This window comes from Homarus americanus, unplaced genomic scaffold, assembly GCF_018991925.1.
Source record: "Homarus americanus isolate GMGI-L3 unplaced genomic scaffold, GMGI_Hamer_2.0 scaffold30108, whole genome shotgun sequence".
In the NCBI taxonomy this organism is placed as follows: Eukaryota; Metazoa; Arthropoda; class Malacostraca; order Decapoda; family Nephropidae; genus Homarus; species Homarus americanus.
Genome location: NW_024748109.1, coordinates 1887749 through 1910307, shown reverse-complemented (window position 1 = coordinate 1910307; position 22559 = coordinate 1887749). Strand labels below are relative to the sequence as shown.

General features: G+C 44.5%; 1 protein-coding gene across 2 annotated transcripts in view; it reads left to right on the top strand.

Annotated features, from left to right (window-relative positions):
* Nucleotides 1–22559, top strand: part of LOC121880177 (cGMP-dependent protein kinase, isozyme 2 forms cD5/T2-like) — a 106075-nt gene that overhangs the window by 29930 nt on the left and 53586 nt on the right. The gene's annotated exons all lie outside the window — the stretch shown is intronic.

Sequence of the window (22559 nt, the reverse complement as noted above, 5' to 3'; positions counted from 1 at the left end):
CACACCTCCTTCCCTCTCCACACCACTCCCCATTCCCTCCCTTCCCCACACCACTCCCCTCCCATCCATCCCACTCCATCCACACCCTCCATCCCTCCCCCACCACTCCATCCCATTCCACCATCCCATCCCTCCCCATCCCCACTCCATCCCATCCGCCACACTCCATCCATCCCATCCCCACCCTCCATCCCATCCCCACACCCCACCCCATCCCCACCACTCCGTCCCATCTGCCACCCTCCATCCCATCCACCCACTCCATCCATCCCACCCACCCCCATCCACCCTCCCTCCATCCCCACCCTCCATCCCATCGCCTCCCCACATCCCATCCATCCTCCACCATCGCCTCCCCCATCGCCTCCCATCACCTCGCCTCGCCTCCATCACCACTCGCATCCCCCCATCCCATCACCTTCCCATACTCCATCCCATCGCCTCCCCACCCACTCCATCCATCCATCCCACCCTCCATCCCATCGCCTCCCCACCCAACCCATCGCCTCCTCCATCGCCTCCCCACCACCATCGCCTCCCACTCCATCGCCTCCCCACACCAACCATCCCTCCCACTCCATCTCCCCACACCATCCCATCCCCTCCCCCATCCATCCCATCACCACTCCATCCCATCGCGCGCCTCCCTCTCCCACCAACCCATCGCCTCCCACCCATCCCTCACCAACCCATCGCCTCCCCACCATCACACCCCCATCGCCTCCCCACTCCATCGCTCCCCACACCAACCCATCGCCTCCCCTCCATCGCCTCCCCACACCAACCCATCGCTCCATCCTCCCCACCACCAACCCATCGCCTCCCCATCGCCTCCCCACCAACCCACCCATCGCCTCCCCACACCATCGCCTCCCCACACCACTCCATCGCCTCCCCACACCATACCCTCACCGTAGATGCTTGAGGGTCTGTATATTACCATGATAAATAATTTTAATCAACATCATTATACCTTCTCCTTGTACATCAGAGTAATTTTTTCGACAGTACTTGTAAAAGATCTGTCGACTTGATTATCTCCCATGTGATTTATAGAAGTACAGAGACAGGTACAGAGATTGCGCATAATTACAGTAGTCATTGTTCAGCATCACTGTATCTTGTTCCCGAGTTGTGTTAATGTAATGTTGTCATCATTACAGAACATCAACTTGTAAGAGAAGAAAATTCTTAAATGTCACACGTCGAAATTGTACATCTCATCCTTGTATCAGTACAGTATGTATTTGTCAGTTTCTCTGTAACATGACTTGGTAAATTCCTGGGTGGATGGGAACTGTGCTGGCTGGCTGGCTGGCTCACAACCGTTCGACGCCTCCCATTCTTTTTTGTCCTGCTGAAAATTGTTGTGGCATTTCTAAAAACGAGGAGGCCTTCACTGCCACATGGGGGGAAGCTGTGAGGCCAGGGTAAAGGTGGCAACACGAAGTGGACACCCAGGGAAGACCCACGAGAGAAGAGTCTGTGGATGAGTAAGGGAGGACTGTGGTCATTGAAAACAAAAAGGGATCAAGGGGACGACTTGGAGGAGGAAGGGGCGAAGAAAAATAGAAGAAAGAACTGAAGAAGGACTACGAGACTATAAATTTATCTACAAGGGTCGATTATGAAGAATGACTGTGGATGAAAACCTCGTAATGGGCCTTTGAAGGGGGTACTGTAATATAGACCTGTGGTGTAATGGTCAGCATCCTGGCGACAGCTTTTACACCTTAAACAAATTCACGCCTAGGAGGCCCTTGGGCCGGCCATCGTCGATTTCGAGGGGCTTCCATTATATAATATAGACCTATACTGAGAACTATAGGGAGTAGTATAAAAGGACTGTTTAGGGCGTCAACAAGGGGGACTGAATGGGAACCAAGGGAGAACTGTAGGAGGGGGAATATGAAAGGGATCTTCAAGGGAGAATGTGAAGGAGGGAGCTGTCGGTAGGTGTATACAGGGGATGGTCCTCCTGTGGTGGGTGTTGCTAGTGTTGCTGTACCCCCCCTCGCTGCTGTACCCCCTCCTCGTTGCAGTACCCCCTCCACGTTGCTGTACCTCCCTCACTGCTGTACCTCCTCGCTGCTGCCTCCCTCCTGCTGTGCCTCCCTCGCTGCTGTACCTCCCTCGCTGCTGTACCTCCCTCGCTGCTGTACCTCCCTCGCTGCTGCCCCCACGCTGGTGTGCCCCTCTCTTTCTGTACCTCTCTCGCTGCTGTACCTCCCTCGCTGCTGTACCCCCTCCTCGTTGCAGTACCCCCTCCCACGTTGCTGTACCTCCCTCGCTGCTGTACCTACTTCGCTGCTGTTTCCCCCCTCGCTGCTGTACCTCCTCGCTGCTGTACCTCCCTCACTGCTGTACCCCCCTCGCTGCTGTACCCCCCCCACGCTGCTGTAACCCCACGCTGGTGTACCCCTCACGCTGCTGTGCCTCCCCCACTGATGTGCCTCCTTCATTGCTGCACCTCCCTCGCTGCTGTACCTCCCTCGCTGCTGTACCTCTCACACCCACTGTTCTTTATGTCCCCATTATCATGCTTGTACACCATTCCTCGCCTCACTAACAGTATCAACACCTTTTGTCTTCGTTATTGTAGTGTTGTCGTGAAGCTCTTTTGAGGAAATCCGGAAGAAGCTCCGGAGTCTCAAACATTCACACAATGTTGTTTTTATCTCCGTATTGGGATGGAAGAATGCAGGTTAGTTAGGTTATTATCTTGGTACAGTTTCCTCGTTGTTTTTTAATGCTATTTGGTGCTGTAGTTTCGACGAGTCTTTAAGATACGTCATTATATCTCCAAATACAGGGTACATTTAACGTGAAGAGCCTTTGAGAATCGGGGAGTCGCCAGTTTGTTACCTGATAGTTTGGTGGTTTGTCACCTGATAATTTGTTGGTTTGTAACCTGATAGTTTGCTAGTTTGTCACCTGATAATTTGTTGGTTTATGTCACCTGATAGTTTGCTGGTTTATGTCACCTGATAGTATGTTGGTTTATGTCACCTGATAGTTGTCTTGCCGGAGATTAATGGCCATCAGGCAGACTTAACTCAATAATATCGTTTTCAGGTTATGTATACTCTTTAGATACAATGTATACCCACACCCACCATGTATTCGTGTATTCATCCCAATATAAAAATAGATATTCCTCCTCTTAATTTTCCACGGTATTAATTGAGAAGTATAGTATTAAATGTGTGCTGTTTTTTGTTCATATGCATCTGACTCCTGGCTCTCCGTCCCCTGTACACATGTATTTGAGGCTTGACAACTGTTAACTAGCTCTTTTGGTAATATAATTTAGTTTAACAACATAGAAGCCTGTTGTCCTCACCCGTTCCTGTTTTCCTCAACGGTAAACGGTTCAAGGTTTCCACACACGGCGATATAGTGTACCCAGGAGCCTTGAGCGTTGTTTGAATATTTTATGTGAAGTTTATTTCTTGATTGTTAGTGTATCATCCGCCGTCATCTGGCGGAAGAGGAGGTCGGGGGTTGGGTTAGTCCGGAAGTGTGTGTGTCCTGGGAATGCAGTCCGTTTGTCGGTCTCTTACTGTCGCTGTTGTACCAGGGCCATCCTCTTATTACTGCTACTGTACTACGTTGTACCAGGGCCATCCTCTTATTACTGCTACTGTACTACGTTGTACCAGGGCCATCCTCTTATTACTGCTACTGTACTACGTTGTACCAGGCCATCCTCTTATTACTGCTACTGTACTACGTTGTACCAGGGCCATCCTCTTATTACTGCTACTGTACTACGTTGTACCAGGGCCATCCTCTTATTACTGCTACTGTACTACGTTGTACCAGGGCCATCCTCTTATTACTGCTACTGTACTACGTTGTACCAGGGCCATCCTCTTATTACTGCTACTGTACTACGTTGTACCAGGGCCATCCTCTTATTACTGCTACTGTACTACGTTGTACCAGGGCCATCCTCTTATTACTGCTACTGTACTACGTTGTACCAGGGCCATCCTCTTATTACTGCTACTGTACTACGTTGTACCAGGGCCATCCTCTTATTACTGCTACTGTACTACGTTGTACCAGGGCCATCCTCTTATTACTGCTACTGTACTACGTTGTACCAGGGCCATCCTCTTATTACTGCTACTGTACTACGTTGTACCAGGGCCATCCTCTTATTACTGCTACTGTACTACGTTGTACCAGGGCCATCCTCTTATTACTGCTACTGTACTACGTTGTACCAGAGCCATCCTCTTATTACTGCTACTGTACTACTACGTTGTACCAGGGCCATCCTCTTATTACTGCTACTGTACTACGTTGTACCAGGGCCATCCTCTTATTACTGCTACTGTACTACGTTGTACCAGGGCCATCCTCTTATTACTGCTACTGTACTACGTTGTACCAGAGCCATCCTCTTATTACTGCTACTGTACTACGTTGTACCAGGGCCATCCTCTTATTACTACTACTGTACTACGTTGCACCAGAGCCATCCTCTTATTACTGCTGCTACTGTGCTACATTGTGCCAGCCATCCTCTTATTACTACTACTGTGCACGTTGTACCAGGGCCATCACTCAGCCTACCAGGGCCATCCTCTTATTACTGCTACTGTACTACGTTGGCACCAGGAGCCATCCTCTTAATGCTGCTGCTGGCTACTACGTTGTACCAGGGCCATCCTCTTTAGCCTGCTACTGTACTACGTTGTACCAGGGCCATCCTCTTATTACTACTACTGTACTACGTTGCACCAGGGCCATCCTCTCTCTACTACTATTGTGCAAAGGCCACACCGGGCGACGCCAGTACCTGCTGCTGCTTCTTGTGGGGGGGGGGCCAAATACAACAGTACCTGGGAAGCCTAGGTCAGACGTCACTCGATGATGCAGGGACATAGACCTTACAGTTGCCTTTGGTTGACACTGTCTGCTCTTCCTGCGAAAAGAGGACAGTGCCAGTAATTTTGTTCGTATTGTCGCATATTTGATTCACTCTGCATTGAGGTGTGTGTGTGTGTGTGTGTGTGTGTGTGTGTGTGTGTGTGTGTGTGTGTGTGTGTGTGTGTGTGTGTGTGTGTGTGTGTGTGTGTGTGTGTGTGTGTGTGTGTGTGTGTGTGTGTGTATGTGTGTGTGTTTCCAGGGGGTGGGGAGATAAGCCCAGTAAGGGACACTTGGTTCTTCATCTCCTCTCCCCGAATGTGACGGTCATGTAAACTCAGTGTATTCTAAGGAAACTCCAGGTATATTCTGAGTAAACACCAGGTATACTGTAGATAATACCTGTACTCTGGATCAACTTTACCTGTACTCTGGATCGATTTTACCTGTACTCTGGATCGACTTTACCTGTACTCTGGATCGACTTTACCTGTACTCTGGATCAACTTTACCTGTACTCTAGATAAACTTTACCTGTACTCTGGATCGACTTTACCTGTACTCTGGATCAACTTTACCTGTACTCTGGATCAACTTTACCTGTACTCTGGATCAACTTCACCTGTACTCTAGATAAACTTTACCTTACTCTAGATAAACTTTACCTGTACTCTGGATCAACTTTACCTGTACTCTGGATCAACTTTACCTGTACTCTAGATAAACTTACCTGTACTCTAGATAAACTTTACCTGTACACTAGATAAACTTTACCTGTACTCTGGATCAACTTGAGGTCTACTCTATGGTGAACTTCAGCTGAAATACAAGTAAACTCCAAGTAACCTGAGTGAAGTCAAGGTCATGTGGCCATGTTTGGGTAGTTATGGCCTCTTTATGGCTCTGGTCCTCTGTGGTCACTCCTTGCTTGCTGGTCACTCCTTATACTGTCGTCACTCCTTATACTCTCGTCACTCCTTACACTCTCGTCACTCCTTATACTCTCGTCACTCCTTATACTGTCGTCACTCATTATACTCTCGTCACTCCTTACACTCTCGTCACTCCTTATACTGTCGTCACTCCTTATTCTGTCGTCACTCCTTATACTGTCGTCACTCATTATACTCTCGTCACTCCTTACACTCTCGTCACTCCTTATACTCTCGTCACTCCTTATACTCTCGTCACTCCTTATACTCTCGTCACTCTTTACACTCTCGTCACTCCTTATACTCTCGTCACTCCTTATACTCTCGTCACTCCTTATACTCTCGTCACTCTTTACACTCTCGTCTCTCTCTCGTCGCTCTTTACACTCTCGTCACTCTTTACCTCTCGTCCTCTACACTCTCGTCCTCCTTATACTCTCATCCTCCTCATTCTCTCGCCACTCCCCATACTCTCTTCCTCCCCATACTTCCATCCTCCCCATACTTCCATCCTCCCCATACTCATCCTCCTCATACTCTCATCCTCTCCATACTCTCATCCTCCTCACTCTCATCACTCCTCAGTCTCTCATCACTCCTCATTCTCTCGTCACTCCTCATACTCTCGTCACTCCTCAGTCTCTCGTCACTCCTCATTCTCTCGTCACTCCTCATACTCTCGTCACTCCTCACACTCTCGTCACTCCTCACACTCTCGTCACTCATTGCACTCTCGTCCCTCATTGCACTCTCGTCCCCCATTGCACTCTCGTCCCTCAATACACTCTCGTCACTCATTACACTCTCGCCACTCCTTATACTCTCGTCACTCCTTACACTCTCGTCACTCCTTATACTCTCGTCACTCATTACACTCTTCACTGTCAGTTTCTGCACTTTGGTCACTCAAGTACCTCTGCACTGTCGGTTATAGTCTGTACTCTAGATATTGCGTACTCTGGTCACTCTGTACTCAATGCGAACATGTTACAATGTACTAAAGTATTACACTCAGGGGCAAGACTTACACCAGTAGGACTTGAGTTTGGGGCCGTTTTGAGTGCATGTGTTTTAGAGTAACATGACGATTAGACACCATGGCCTATATAATGTGATGATTCAACACCCTGACGCTAACATAACCTAACCTATCCTAACCTATCCTAACCTAACCTATCCTAACCTATCCTAACCTATCCTATCCTATCCTAACCTAACCTATCCTAACCTAACCTATCCTAACCTATCCTAACCTATCCTAACCTATCCTAACCTAACCTATCCTAACCTATCCTAACCTATCCTAACCTAACCCTACAGGTATTTAATCTTCATTGAATTAAGCTGGTCAGTCAGACTCAAGCTTCCATGTACACTGGAGAACTGACGACGAGAGAGACGGAACAGACTCTTGTACCTTATCAGTTGTAACTGGACAAAATCCCACCTGACACTTTTTCTCTAGACAAAATTCCACCAGACAGAATTATAAAGTGTATAAAAGAATCCTCAACTATTCAGTACAACTTTGTGTTACACGGTTTAAGATAAGTGATGTAGGACCGCGGCTCCAAGATGTATTGATAGTTAATGATGTGTGGAAAATGTTTAAATCTTGGTGGTCACATTGTAGTAAAACTCTCTTAGATGATATATGTTTACATTGTGTTTATTCTAATGTTTATTTATTTACATATTTAGCTGAGACACGAGGATTATCTTTTGTTTACTTATTGGGTTAGTTGAAATGAAAAAGGAATGTAAATTTTTAACGTTAATGTACATACTGCGATTAATTTTTTTTTTTAATTCCACGAGAAAAAGAGAAAGAATGACATTGGAAAAAAAAGTTTAGACGAGTAATGCAAAGGTGAAGAAAAGTGTCGTACGAGCCTTAGAAAATAGGGAAAAAAGGTGAAATATGTAGAAATGTAGGAAAAGGGGTACTCATGGCTCCTACCTTATTTAGAAGTGATCTGAACTTTATTTGTATTCAGTAGAGAAAAAATGAAAGCAATAAAAGACAACTAAAAACTCGGTTAACTTAGGAAAATACTTATAATCATTAACATGGCGATAAAAAAACACTGAAGAAATTGGAATGCAGTGTCGGAGTAGATTAACCCACTAAGAGTCTCGTGGGGGAAAGTACGACAAGGTGTAATGAGACTACGAGGCGGACCTGAGAGGACGACCGACCACCTCTCTTGGGATGAAGAGTTCGTGATTGAGGTGTTGGTGTGCCGGGGTTGCTGTGGAGACCGGGTACAGTGGAGACCGGGTACAGTGGAGACCGGGTACAGTGGAGACCGGGTACAGTGGAGACCGGGTACAGTGGAGATCGGGTATAATGGAGACCGGGTACAGTGGAGACCGGGTACAGTGGAGACCGGGTACAGTGGAGACCGGGTATAATGGAGATCGGGTATAATGGAGATCGGGTACAGTTAAGACCAGCAGTATACCACATTGTACAGGTCAAAGAGACTTACGAATCCTAAATATGTAAGACGAAAATTTAAGAAAAAACAATCTTAACATTATGCAAATTCTTATAAATAACATCATCCGGAATGAATACAAATGGAGTGTGTGGGTCTTAGGGTCAGCAACAATATTGAGTTTAGTTTAGTTACCCTTGTCTTTATTCTCATTTTCTTTCATTTTTCCTGTGACGTTTAGTACAGTTTCCCCACGTCAGGTTAACAGGTGTGTATTGTTTTATGATTTACCTGTACATATGTCGTCCAGTCACAGGTTTTCCCCCAGGGCCGGTACACTCCCCCAGGGCTGGTCCAATCCCCCAGAGCTGGTCCATTCCCCCAGGGCTGGTACACTCCCCAGGGCTGGTCCATTCACCCCCTCGATTAAATCCCTAACCCAACACGTATGCTGGGGAATTATTGGGACATATCCTTAGGAATTTTTGTTTTGTTTAATACGGTAATAATAATAATAATAATAATAATAATAATAATAATAATAATAATAATAATAATAATAATAATAATAATAATAATAATAATAATAATAATAATAATAATAATAAGTTTCCTTTTCATCGACCTTCGTGAAAAGCTAAATAAAACGTGTTAGGGGGTGGGGGGGAGAAAGCGGGAGGGAACGATGATTGAGTCGAGATTTTTTTTCCGTAAAGGTGACTATTTAGAAACCCTAAATGATTTCTGGGCCATGAGATTAGATTACAGGGAAATTTCATGGGAATTAATTTAGGCTAATAAGCGATATAAAACTGTGGCAGGGAAGAGTACACCGTGATATAGGGGAAAAATATACCTTGGCAGGGATGAGGGGAAAAAAAATAATGGTGATGAGTCGAAGTTTTCTCCCTATTCCTGACACTTAAAATTCGGTGAGAGTATTAAAAGTTGGGTTGTGCGTGCGTGTGTGTGCGTGCGCGCTTGCGTGTGTGCCCGCCTGCGTGTGTGTGTGTATGTGTGTATGTATGTGTGTGTGTGTGTGTGTGTGTGTGTGTGTATGTGTGTCTGTCTGTCTGTCTGTCTCCCATGTAACCACACGTTTCTGGGGATTTTTTTCTCTAAAGAATCAATTTCACGGTTGAAGAGAGAATATATCTGTATTTGTATCTCCCCGTGGTTTAGTGGTGGCTGATGATAGGTAGACGGGATAATTGGGCGGTGGGCAGGTGACCTCGGTGTGGTAACGGGAGCGGGTCAGGGTGGGTGACATTTTTGACTGAAGGACCCACTTTACTCACCTGTCTGACTGATTGCTGTACCTCACCTGCTCCTAGATAGATAGATAGATAGGTGGGTCCGTTTGAGTGAGTAGATGGATGAATAGGCTTGTGAGTCGGTGTGGGTGGATGAGTGGAAGGATAAGTTGATGGATGGGTTAGCGTGGGTAGTTGGCTGGGTTGGTGGGTCCATATGGGTAGGTGGATAGGCTGATGGGTCCTTGTGGTTGGATGAATGTATAGATGGAATGGAGTGGATGGCTGGATGGATGAATGAATGGTCTTTCAGATTACTGTGGGTTGATTGGTTAAAGTATAGATAGACTTATGGGTCGATGTGGCTATGTGGATAGATGGATGGACGTGTTGGAGGATGGACCTACAGACCTACACTCTTACATTTGGTTTATTCATCATTATTCTGTTGTTGTTTTTGTAATGGTGTATTTGTTTATACATATCGTCGGTGAAGTTGAGTCCTTCAGATAATCCCTTGCAGGTGTACACGTCTATAGATTAATACAAACAATACTTGGTTACGTTAATTACCCGTAGTGTGTGTGGGGGTCACAGTCTCCACCTTGGTCGTGTTAGCAGTCATTAACAGCGCCGCTTGTCAGAGAGTACAACTTAGTGAGTAGTGTTGTCGTGTGATGTTTGGCCGTCAAAGAGTGGCTGTCATAACTAATGTCCGAGACTCAGGCGGTGGTATGAAGGCCAGAAGATTATCACATGGTTCGTTACGTATAATTACCTCCTACTCATAAGGATCCTACCTCAGTTTCTCGCTCCTGGTTGGGTCTTTTTCCTCTCCTCCCATTTGAAGTCACGCTCTGATGCCTCCACTGCGGGTGCGTGTTTAGGGTCTCTGGTGAGGTCACTCCTTCGCCTCCCACACGTTTTTGATGTTCGCTGCAACAACCACGACACACAACGCCTGTATATTACCCCCTTTGCCCTCTCTTTCATCACACCATACAAGGAAAATTGGCTACATGAGACGTCTGAATGGTACATGAAGTCTTGTTTGTTTTTTTTCACTTCCTTCCCAAACACACACCTCGCTGCCTTGTGTTGTGTGTTTCTTGTATAGTTCATTAACATAAACTATCATCATAATAGCCAAGTGTGATGTTGCCTTATGTCGAACACCCGCCTCGCCACTGCTTGCTTGGTTGAAGTATTATCACGACGTACAATACCAAGTTCATAAGTAGACGGTAGTTTATCTCTCTTTGTTTAGCGTCCTCTTGCCTCCATTCTTTCTTTATCCTAGTCTGTTTGTTTGTCTTTGAATACTCACATAAACAGGATAACTGTGTTGGCCCTTTTCCATAGTGGCGAATAAATTATTATGCATTTCTCTTAAAACCAAAACCTAGCGTAGCCAAACATAACCAAACCTAAACTAATCTTATTCAACTTAACCGAACCTTATTCAATTTAACGAATATATGTTAAGATTGTGAGGCTAAGTTTGGTTAGGCTAGTTTATGTTAGGTGAGTTTATGTTAGGTTAGTTTATTAGGTTAGGTTAGGTTTTTACACTTCCTCGATGGAGTATAAAACACGTCAAATAATGGGTTAAGTCGACCATGATATCGTCCTACACAGTGACCATAACCAGTGGGGTGGTGGCTGGTAGTTCTTGACTGCTGCTGTGTTTCTTTGTTCGACCAGCTGCTGTACCTTCACTCGCCTGCACCTTCACTCGCCTGTACCTTCACTCGCCTGCACCTTCACTCGCCTGTACCGTCACTCGCCTGCACCTTCACCCAACTGTACCTTCACTAATCTGTACCTTCACCCAACTGTACCTTCACTCTGTACCTTCACCCAACTGTACCTTCACCCAACTGTACCTTCACCCAACTGTACCTTCACCCAACTGTACCTTCACCCAACTGTCACCTCACCCAACTGTCACCCAACTGTCTTCACCCAACTGTACCTTCACCCAACTGTACCTTCACCCAACTGTACCTTCACCCAACTGTACTTTCACCCAACTGTACCCTCACCCATCTGTACCTTCACTCACCACTGCTATAGTGCTATAAGTTACTGTTGCAGTACTCACGGGTTACCTGTTATTAGTTACTACTGCAGTACTCACGGGTTACCTGTTATAAGTTACTGTTGCAGTACTCACGGGTTACCTGTTATAAGTTACTACTGCAGTACTCACGGGTTACCTGTTATAAGTTACTGTTGCAGTACTCACGGGTTACCTATAATGAGTTACTGTTGCAGTACTCACGGGTTACCTGTTATAAGTTACTGTTGCAGTACTCACGGGTTACCTGTTATAAGTTACTGTTGCAGTACTCACGGGTTACCTGTTATAAGTTACTACTGCAGTACTCACGGGTTACCTGTTATAAGTTACTGTGGCAGTACTCACGGGTTACCTGTTATTAGTTACTACTGCAGTACTCAAGGGTTACCTGTTATTAGTTACTATTGCAGTACTCAAGGGTTACCAAGTACAGTACGAGTGGCAAATCCCAAACACCTTCGAGGAACAGGTAATGTGTCCTGTAAACTCCTAGTTCTGTGTAAAATATACAAAACCATCAACAGCGCTTTATAGATCCCGCCGTACCTCACCACTTCTCCACACACCAATTAAAGCTACACCAGACTAACGTTCGCTCGTCTTTTTCATACACTGGCACTTTTAGATGGCTTGAGCATTAATAAGTGAAGTGTTATAGAACGTCCACTTCTCAGTGAGTGTGTGTGTGGTAGTGGTACTCACGCCTCCGGGTGTAAGTTTAATCCGTTTTCCACCTCCGAGGTCTTACAGTACATTTTTCCACCATCGGGAAGTCATCACTGGATTGTGAAACTAAGGTATTAACTGCGCGTCCTGCCGGCAGAGGTCACCACCACAACCTTTTCTCGTCATTTGACAGGGTTGGTATGGTAATGATTTTATTGTACATGAAGACCTCGCCCGGCCTACTAGAAATCATTTAATGAGTAGCTTATCAAAGAATGGCTGTTGGTGACCTACCCGGAGGCCTTTGTGGAGGCATTCTTCCTAAGACACTTGTATTGGTGATATACCAAAGGAAGGCATCTCTGACATGGAGACTTGTGATGGTGATCTGCCCCAGGACTTGTGGGGGTGACCTTCTTGAAAGTTCTTAGCGTGGCCTGCCTGGAGGCTCTTGTGCTGATGAACTATGGCACAAAGGCACTTGGTGACCTTAGGTAATCTACCAAAGGAAGGCTTTTAGGGTGATCTTTGAATCCTGTGTAGTGACCTACCTTGAGAACTTGCATAGGTGACCTACCATGATACTTGTAGTGGTGACCTACCATGATACTTGTAGTGGTGACCTACCGTGAGACTTGTAGTGGTGACCTACCCTGAGATTTGTAGTGGTGACCTACCATGATACTTGTAGTGGTGACCTACCATGATACTTGTAGTGGTGACCTACCCTGAGATTTGTAGTGGTGACCTACCATGATACTTGTAGTGGTGACCTACCATCTTACTTGTAATGGTGACCTACCTTAAGACTTGTAGTGGTGACCTACCCTGAGACTTGTAGTGGTGACCTACCCTGAGATTTGTAGTGGTGACCTACCATGATACTTTTAGTGGTGACTACCCTGAGACTTGTAGTGGTGACCTACCCTGAGATTTGTAGTGGTGACCTACCTACCCTGAGACTTGTAGTGGTGACCTACCCTGAGACTTGTAGTGGTGACTCACTCTGAAACTTGTCGTGGTGACCTACCCTGAAACTTGTCGTGGTGACCACCCTGAGACTTGTAGTGGTGACCTACCTGAAACGTGTGAGACTTGTAGTGGTGACCTACCGTAAGACTTGTAGTGGTGACCTACCGTGAGACTTGTAGTGGTGACTCCACCTGAGACTTGTAGTGGTGACCTACCATGAGACTTGTAGTGGTGACCTAACCTGAAACTTGTAGTGGTGACCTACCCTGAGACTTTAGTGTGTGACCTGACCTACCCCTTGTAGTGGTGACTACCCTGAGACTTGTAGTGGTGTAGTGGTGACCTACCCTTGTAGTGGTGGACCTACTGAGACTTGTAGTGGTGACCTACCCTGAGACTTGTAGTGGTGTGAGACTTGTAGTGGTGACCTACCCTGAGACTTGTAGTGGTCACCTACCCTGAAACTTGTAGTGGTGACCTACCGTGAGACTTGTAGTGGTGACCTACCCTGAAACGTGTAGTGGTGACCTACCGTGAGACTTGTAGTGGTGACCTACCGTGAGACTTGTAGTGGTGACCTACCGTGAGACTTGTAGTGGTGACCTACCCTGAGACTTGTAGTGGTGACCTACCGTGAGACTTGTAGTGGTGACCTACCCTGAGACTTGTAGTGGTGACCTACCCTGAGACTTGTAGTGGTGACCTACTTTGAGACTTGTAATGGTGACCTACAAAAAATCTTACGGTAGCGACATAACGTGGAGAGTCTTAGGGCTTTATCTTACCAAGAAATTTACGGTACAACAGCCAAGGTAAAGCACATCCGCGACGCCCCACAGAACATTGCCTCTGTTGCTGTAATATTTTTGTCCTGCCTTATTATTCCATTTTTTTTTTTTTGGTTAGTAGTATTGTGTACCTGTAATTATTATTTAAGGTTAATTTCAGACGCCACCATTGACAATACAACAAGTCATGCTCTAGTGCAAAAAAGAGTTGATTGTGCAAAGCTTTATCTTACGTTACTTATATTTAGAGCTGGATTTCTCATGTCACACGAATGATGAGATGGAAAGCGGAGTATAAAAAAAAATCGCAATAACCCCAGCTTTGTCCTGCAGCTTGTGTTGATCTTATTCGAGCACGCAGAGGAGACATTAAATTCTCATTGCATACATATTATAAGATGGTAGAAGGGGTGGGGGAATCTCCGGGATGTGAAGACAGCGATGGAAGGGGAGGCGTGAGACAGAAAATTAGTTACTTTTATGTTGGCTCTGCGTTGTTGAACTTTAAATCAAGGAAGACATCATCAGGGCATAAGTTGCAACACCTCAGCCGTCTTTGGTGGCTATGATTCAGCAGGCGAGGAAGAACACATTGACATGCTGCAGGTGTGAGCGGGAGCATCAGGACACATGCACCAATTACCTTGCTGAGTGTGGCCACTACGATATCCGGGTGAGAGGAAGAGTACAATTAAGAGGCGGGGCGCGGAATTTTACACACCGCTTTGCACACTCGAATACAAATGGTACTATGCCTAATCCTTAAGCCCGAAACTCTTGCGGTCATATCGTTCGGTATCGGTACATCCATTTCATCAAACTATATTAAAATATGATGGGCCAATTTAACAAAGCTTGATATACTCGCTGGGAATCAACCAGAGAGGAATAGCTGAATTTTTATTACTATTTTATTTTATGCTTAAAGTGAGACACACATCACAGTGACCAGGTTGGGATAGGATGGGTATACCTCCACTTGTGGTCTGATTATTTGTGAACCAGTTGGTGCTTTACGACAAACTGATGGAGATCCTGTTATGGGCGGATATCAGTCTCCCGTTACCTTCTCAAATTAAGATTCACACCCGCGACCTGTGGATTGTTAATCTAGTACGATAACCATGTCGCCTCAAGGTCATGGGACAACGAAAACTCCAGTCGGCAAGGCTGAGACCTCTCCTAGCTGTGGTGGCTACTAGAGCCAGGCGAGGAGAGAATGGCTTACACGCTCTACTGTGACCCATTTTAGATTATAACAGATAGTTGATAGCTTTTACTTGTCATCTGCAGTATACGATACTTAAAAGACGGTCTGTGTCACACACGTTCTCTCTTGCTGGTGACGAAATAGGCTCCGTGGGTTTCTTGGTGATGAAATGAGTTGCTTTTGTATTGCTTGTAATATTAAAAAAAGGCAATGGTCAGCTTGTACCGAATGTTCCCCCGTGCAGTGAACAGTAGGAACACATTGAGGGTTGTGACACTTGCATGACACAGCGTCTCCCTCCCGTGTGTACTTCCCCACCACTTTACCGACACCGACACCGGAAGCTTTTACGGTTTATGCAGTGTCTTTTTGATTGGTTCAGTGTTTGGGTTATTATGTCGAAAACTAATGAATCTTGTCACTGAAACACTGCGCTTTTATGTTGTAAGGTGCTAGAATGTCCTGTAGGCGTGACTACCTATTAGGGACAGCACAAATAAAGTTCACTGAAGACTAAGCCTCCGGTAGACAACGAGGCTCTGCACTCGACCAACTTCATTATCCCACCTATAAGGATAGATACTGTACCAGTGTGTACCTATTTACAGCTGAGTGGACTAGAGGAGCCACAGGCGCAAACCAGTGACCTTTAGGAACGGGGGCGAGTGCCTGTATCTACTCAGCCGCCGCAGTGGATGCAAAGTGACTAAATATTGGTCACAATAAGACTAAGGTCAAAGTCACAGTGAAACCTGAAGCCGGCGTCACCTCGACCTCTGCAAGCAGTGGTGTGCTCCTCTCCCTGGGCGACACTCAGTGGAAGAGTCAGGCTACTTACAGTAGTTTTGGTCAGTGTCGTGGGAGCTGTCAGAATTTCCTTCATGAGAATATTTAACAAGCATCTTGGAACTTGTAAAAAAAAAATCATGAAAATCGTAGTACAGTATTTAGTTTTGTAAAAGACATACAGGTACTTGCCACTTTCAGATAAGTCGTGTAATATGACTTATGGCTTCACAGGTGTGAATGAACAGCGATCTTTGAATGCTTGTCCATTGTTGTTGTAGTTCCTCTTGTAAATTAAGAACTTTATCTACCAACTCCGTCAAGCATATTAACAGATCCTCACCAGAGACATGTTACTCTCGACCCTCGTAAAGTTGATCACACAGATTTACTGATTTAACTCATATTTTTACATATACTTATTGTAGGTATACGTACAGTACATGTATTCTTTAGTCTCATTTACGATGCCCCGTAGTTTATAAAGTTTATTAACCAAGACTAGATACATTAAAGTTCATACATTACTATATCTCTTAAATGTAGACTTTACAACGTATCTAACTGGCTCACATAAGATTCAATTTTAAGATATTAGCCAAAATGGTGTCGAAAATACTGACTCAAACTAGACGTCTTAACCCCAGTTTCAGGGAAAATGTTGTAAGAGGACAAATTAATGAGAGCCGAGACACCAGGTTTGTTGGTGTGTTTAAGATGGTATCACACACACACACACACACACACACACACACACACACACTTTACACAGGGCGATATTCAGTGCAGTCACTTAGGGAAACACTTATGTACTATATGTTAGTGCTGGTTACCTTTCAAGGTCCTAACATTGGCCTTAACAACCTGTCAGGGTCATACCAAGGTCAAGTGCTGCCGAGACACGTTTGATAGGCTGACCTTGATACCCTGGTCGGGCGACATTAAAACTGGATATATTTGCGGATAATGGAAAAAAGTTGATGAACGATTTGGTTCATATGAGTACAGTACATGATTTTCTTAGTCGTTCATGTATATAACATTGAAGTGGATAGACCCTCAACAAAAATACGTAGTGAATGTTTTGTGAATAAGAGAGAGTGGGGAGGTTAGGTGACCGTCCTTGGCGTGAAATCAAGTATACTTACCAAAAGTTTGAGAGCGGGAGGGAGATGTGAGAAGGCAACACGGACCAAATCCCATTAAAGGATTCCTCGCCACAAACCATTTCCCGCTGGACAAAGGTATGCACCACCAATAGTATTGGTGGACATAACCCTACCAACTCAAACTTCTTTAATTAAATCTTAGTGTCCATTTAGATTAGGTTTGGTAAATCATATTGGGTTTGATAAGGTCATGGTGTGTTACAGCAGATTCAAGGAAAGGTTCCAGTATAGTAGGTTATAATTCTTTTGGTTCCTTTAGGACAAGGTCAAGTCAGGTTAGGATACTTTAGGTTACTTCACACTGGGTTAAAGAAGGTCGCGTTAGCTTTACGCTGGATCAGGGTATGGTACAGTTGCGGAAATGTGTTCCAACATCCCCTGGGTGTAACCCGATTCTCCAAACGGCCAATGTATATGACCTATAGCAAAGCTATCCTCTAATGATGCCCGTCGTTACACGACCAACACGGCTGGTAAGCTGATACGTGGCGAATATGATACAAAAAAAATACTGCAAAGTTCCATTTGGAGACTCGGGTTACCACAGGTGGTATAGAAACACATTTCCGCAACTGTACAATACTCACCTCCTGTACTAAGGGCCGCTTGTTCGTGCCCAGGGCACTCTCAGTTCGCCCAGAAACAATGGGTACCTATCTTTACAGTTGTATGTATCGCAGGCTTTGTTTACAGTGAATGTTGCATCCACATTATCCCCGACTGATCGTTAAGCCAGTGAAATCAGCTTTTTTGTTGCTTAGGTTAGATTACTTCAACTCACTTTACATTAGGTTAGATTGAGTTAGGTGGTAGTGCGGGAGTGAGAGCATCTGAGGCGGGAGGCAGCGTGAGTGACACGCCAGGTGCATTGTGGCCTTGTAGCGACCCCACCCCTCCTACTCTTGTTCCCCCATACTACTGCCCTAACTCCTGTCCCAGTGCCCCCAGCTCCCCTGTACTGCCCCCCCCCACCACCCCCCGGGTAACATTTCTCTTTTACTCACATTCCTGTCTTTTTGCCCATGCCGCACCTCCCTTTGGAACACGTTCCTGCCCCGAACTAGTGGTTCCACCACTTATTATAATAATGGTGGTGCCCTCAGTATAATAGTGGTGGTGCCATCACGTAGTATAATAGTGGTGGTGCCACCACTTAGTATAATAGTGGTGATGCCATCACTTAGTATAATAGTGGTGCCGCCATCACTAAATATAATAGTAGTGGTGCCATCACTTAGTATTATAGTGATGATTCCATCACTTAGTATAATAGTGGTGATGCCATCACTTAATATAATAGTTGTGGTGCCATCACTTAATATCATAGTGGTGATTCCATCACTTAGTATAATAGTGGTGGTGCCATCACTTAGTATAATAGTGGTGGTGTCATCACTTAATATCATAGTGGTGATTCCATCACTTAGTATCACAGTGGTGATTCCATCACTTAGTATTATAGTGGTGGTGTCATCACTTAGTATAATAGTGGTGCCGCCATCACTAAATATAATAGTGATGATTCCATCACTTAGTATAATAGTGGTGATGCCATCGCTTAATATCATAGTGGTGATGCCATCACTTAATATCATAGTGGCGATTCCATCACTTACTATCACAGTGGTGATGCCATCACTTAATATAATAGTTGTGGTGCCATCACTTAGTATAATAGTGGTGATGCCATCACTTAATATCATATTGGTGATTCCATCACTTAGTATCACAGTGGTGATGCCATCACTTAGTATAATAGTGGTGGTGCCATCACTTAGTATTATAGTGATGATTCCATCACTTAGTATAATAGTGGTGATGCCATCACTTAATATCATAGTGGTGATTCCATCACTTAGTATCACAGTGGTGATGCCATCACTTAATATAATAGTTGTGGTGCCATCACTTAGTATAATAGTGGTGATGCCATCACTTAATATCATATTGGTGATTCCATCACTTAGTATCACAGTGGTGATGCCATCACTTAGTATAATAGTGATGGTGCCATCACTTAGTATTATAGTGATGATTCCATCACTTAGTATAATAGTGGTGATGCCATCACTTAGTATTATAGTGGTGGTGCCATCACTTAATATCATAGTGGTGATTCCATCACTTAGTATCACAGTGATGATGCCATCACTTAGTATAATAGTGGTGGTGTCATCACTTAGTATTATAGTGATGATTCCATCACTTAGTATAATAGTGGTGGTGCCATCACTTAATATCATAGTGGTGATGCCATCACTTAGTATTATAGTGATGATTCCATCACTTAGTATAATAGTGATGATTCCATCACTTAGTATAATAGTGATGATTCAATCACTTAGTATAATAGTGGTGATGCCATCACTTAGTATAATAGTGGTGGTGTCATCACTTAGTGTTATAGTGATGATTCCATCACTTAGTATAATAGTGGTGGTGCCATCACTTAATATCATAGTGGTGATGCCATCACTTAGTATTATAGTGATGATTCCATCACTTAGTATAATAGTGATGATTCCATCACTTAGTATAATAGTGGTGATGCCATCACTTAGTATAATAGTGGTGGTGTCATCACTTAGCATTATAGTGATGATTCCATCACTTAGTATAATAGTGATGATTCCATCACTTAGTATTATAGTGATGATTCCATCACTTAGTATAATAGTGGTGATGCCATCACTTAGTATAATAGTGGTGGTGCCATCACTTAGTATAATAGTGGTGATGCCATCACTTAGTATAATAGTGGTGGTGTCATCACTTAGTATTATAGTGATGATTCCATCACTTAGTATAATAGTGATGATTCCATCACTTAGTATAATAGTGATGATTCCATCACTTAGTATAATAGTGGTGATGCCATCACTTAGTATTATAGTGATGATTCCATCACTTAGTATAATAGTGGTGGTGTCATCACTTAGTATCATAGTGGTGATTCCATCACTTAGTATAATAGTGGTGGTGCCACCACTTCGTGTAATAGTGGTGGTGCCACCACTTAGTATAATAGTGGTGGTGTCATCACTCAGTATAATAATGGTGATGCCATCACTTAGTATAATAGTGGTGGTGCCACCACTTAGTATAATAGTGGTGGTGTCATCACTTAGTATAATAGTGGTGATGCCATCACTTAGTATAATAGTGGTGATGCCATCACTTAGTATTATAGTGGTGGTGTCATCACTTAGTATAATAGTGGTGATGCCATCACTTAGTATAATAGTGGTGATGCTGTAATGAGACAAATCTCACATGAAGAATATTTATATATATATAGAAAGAATATTTAGTAAGAGAGTATAAAAGAGAGCTAGATGTTGGTAGCGTGGCCGTGATAGTTATTTACACTTATCGTATCTTCTATGTCAATACACATCTATTACGTCTTAAGGGCGACTTCTCAAACACCGCTTCGTTACAACTCTTTATTAATTACGAACATGACATGGACACATTAATAACACCTTCTATTGAAGTTACTAGGACATTATATTTACGTTACTAGGACATCATATTACGTTACTAGACACTGATTCTCGGACACGAACATGAAATAAATACACTTCCCACGTAGGTAACTCATCCCATGGAAAGCTCTGACAAACACTCACGTGACCTGGGGAAGGCCTAGCAGGGAGACTGCTTAGCTGGAACACTGGTGTCGGGAGGGCGACTGCTTAGCTGGGACACTGGTGTCGGGAGGGCGACTGCTTAGCTGGGACACTGGTGTCGGGAGGGCGACTGCTTAGCTGGGACACCGGAGGGAAGTCGGGGAGGGAAGTCCTGCATGACTCTCCTCCCGTGAGCGGGACTCGGCTGTGGTGGACCTCATCCTCCGATCCCTGTGTGTCTCTCTGTCTGACTCTCTCTCTGAGGGAGGACTAGGACGTCCTATATATTGGGAGGCGAGCCGTCAGGTTGAGCTGGTCTGGGGGGCGGCGGCGAAGGGTCTCCTTACATTTGCCCTCGCTAATGTAGGGTCAGGTCTGGACCTTTTCAGAGACTATAAGTTGTATCTTCTGGAGAAGTCATCAGGTGGGGCCGTGTGTATATTGGGAGAGAGCCAGCCGGTGCCCCCCTTACATGTGTGACATGGGAGGGGAGCCTGGCTGATTTATAACCTTTGGTCAGCCGTGAGAGTTACCCTACACTTGACCTCCCTAATGTCGGGTCAAGTGTGGACTTCTTTCTGCGGTGTAGGATATTGTGTATATTGGGAGAGAGTCGGCTGGTGCCTTCTTACATGTTTGTTGGCCGTGTGACATGGGAAGGGGAGCCTGGCTGATTTATAATCCATGGTCAGCCGCAAGAGATACCCTACACTTTTGGCCCCCCTAATGTCGGGTCAAGTCTGGCTTTCCTTGCGATGTAAGCTGTGGTCTGACAACCCATCACTACAATGCCATCACTTAGTATAATAGTGGTGATGCCATCACTTAGTATTATAGTGGTGATTCCATCACTTAGTATAATAGTGGTGGTGTCATCACTTAGTATAATAGTGGTGATTCCATCACTTAGTATAATAGTGGTGATGCCATCACTTAGTATATTAGTGGTGATGCCATCACTTAGTATAATAGTGGTGATGCCATCACTTAGTATAATAGTGGTGATTCCGTCACTGAGTATAATAGTGGTGGTGTCATCACTTAGTATTATAGTGGTGATTCCGTCACTGAGTATAATAGTGGTGATTCCGTCACTTAGTTTAATAGTGGTGGTGTCATCACTTAGTATAATAGTGGTGATGCCATCACTTAGTATAATAGTGGTGATGCCATCACTTAGTATAATAGTGGTGATGCCATCACTTAGTATAATAAAGGTGGTGAAATCATTTAGTATAATAGTGGTGATGTTGGCACTGGTAGAGTAGGTCAAGTTAGGTTAGGTTCGAGTGGGTCAGGTTAGGTAAAAAGCCTCAAATTATACTTTACATTCATTATTTAATGCTTATTATGCTTGCTTTATAGGTCTGCTGTATTTTCTTGCGTGACAGTGTGCAGCACGACAGATGTATCAAGGGTAGTACAACGTACTAGCGTCTGTTGCACTTCCTGTATTGTTATATACAGTAGAGTACTTTTTAATCATGTTGCCACTGTAATTGTCGTATCTTGTATATGTAACCCTCGTGACATCGGTTTTTCTTTTGTTTATGCATGTACTTTACTATATTATATATTATAACCCATTTAAAGGAACATGGTGTATTGTTATTCGGCACACCATTGTGTATACAGTCCACTATATAGATTCAAAAAAGATCAATTCTGTATTGTGACGTCAGGACTACATTAAGTACCCGTGTATATAGAACAAACAATGTTCTTTTTTTTTACTGTGTACAGTGATAA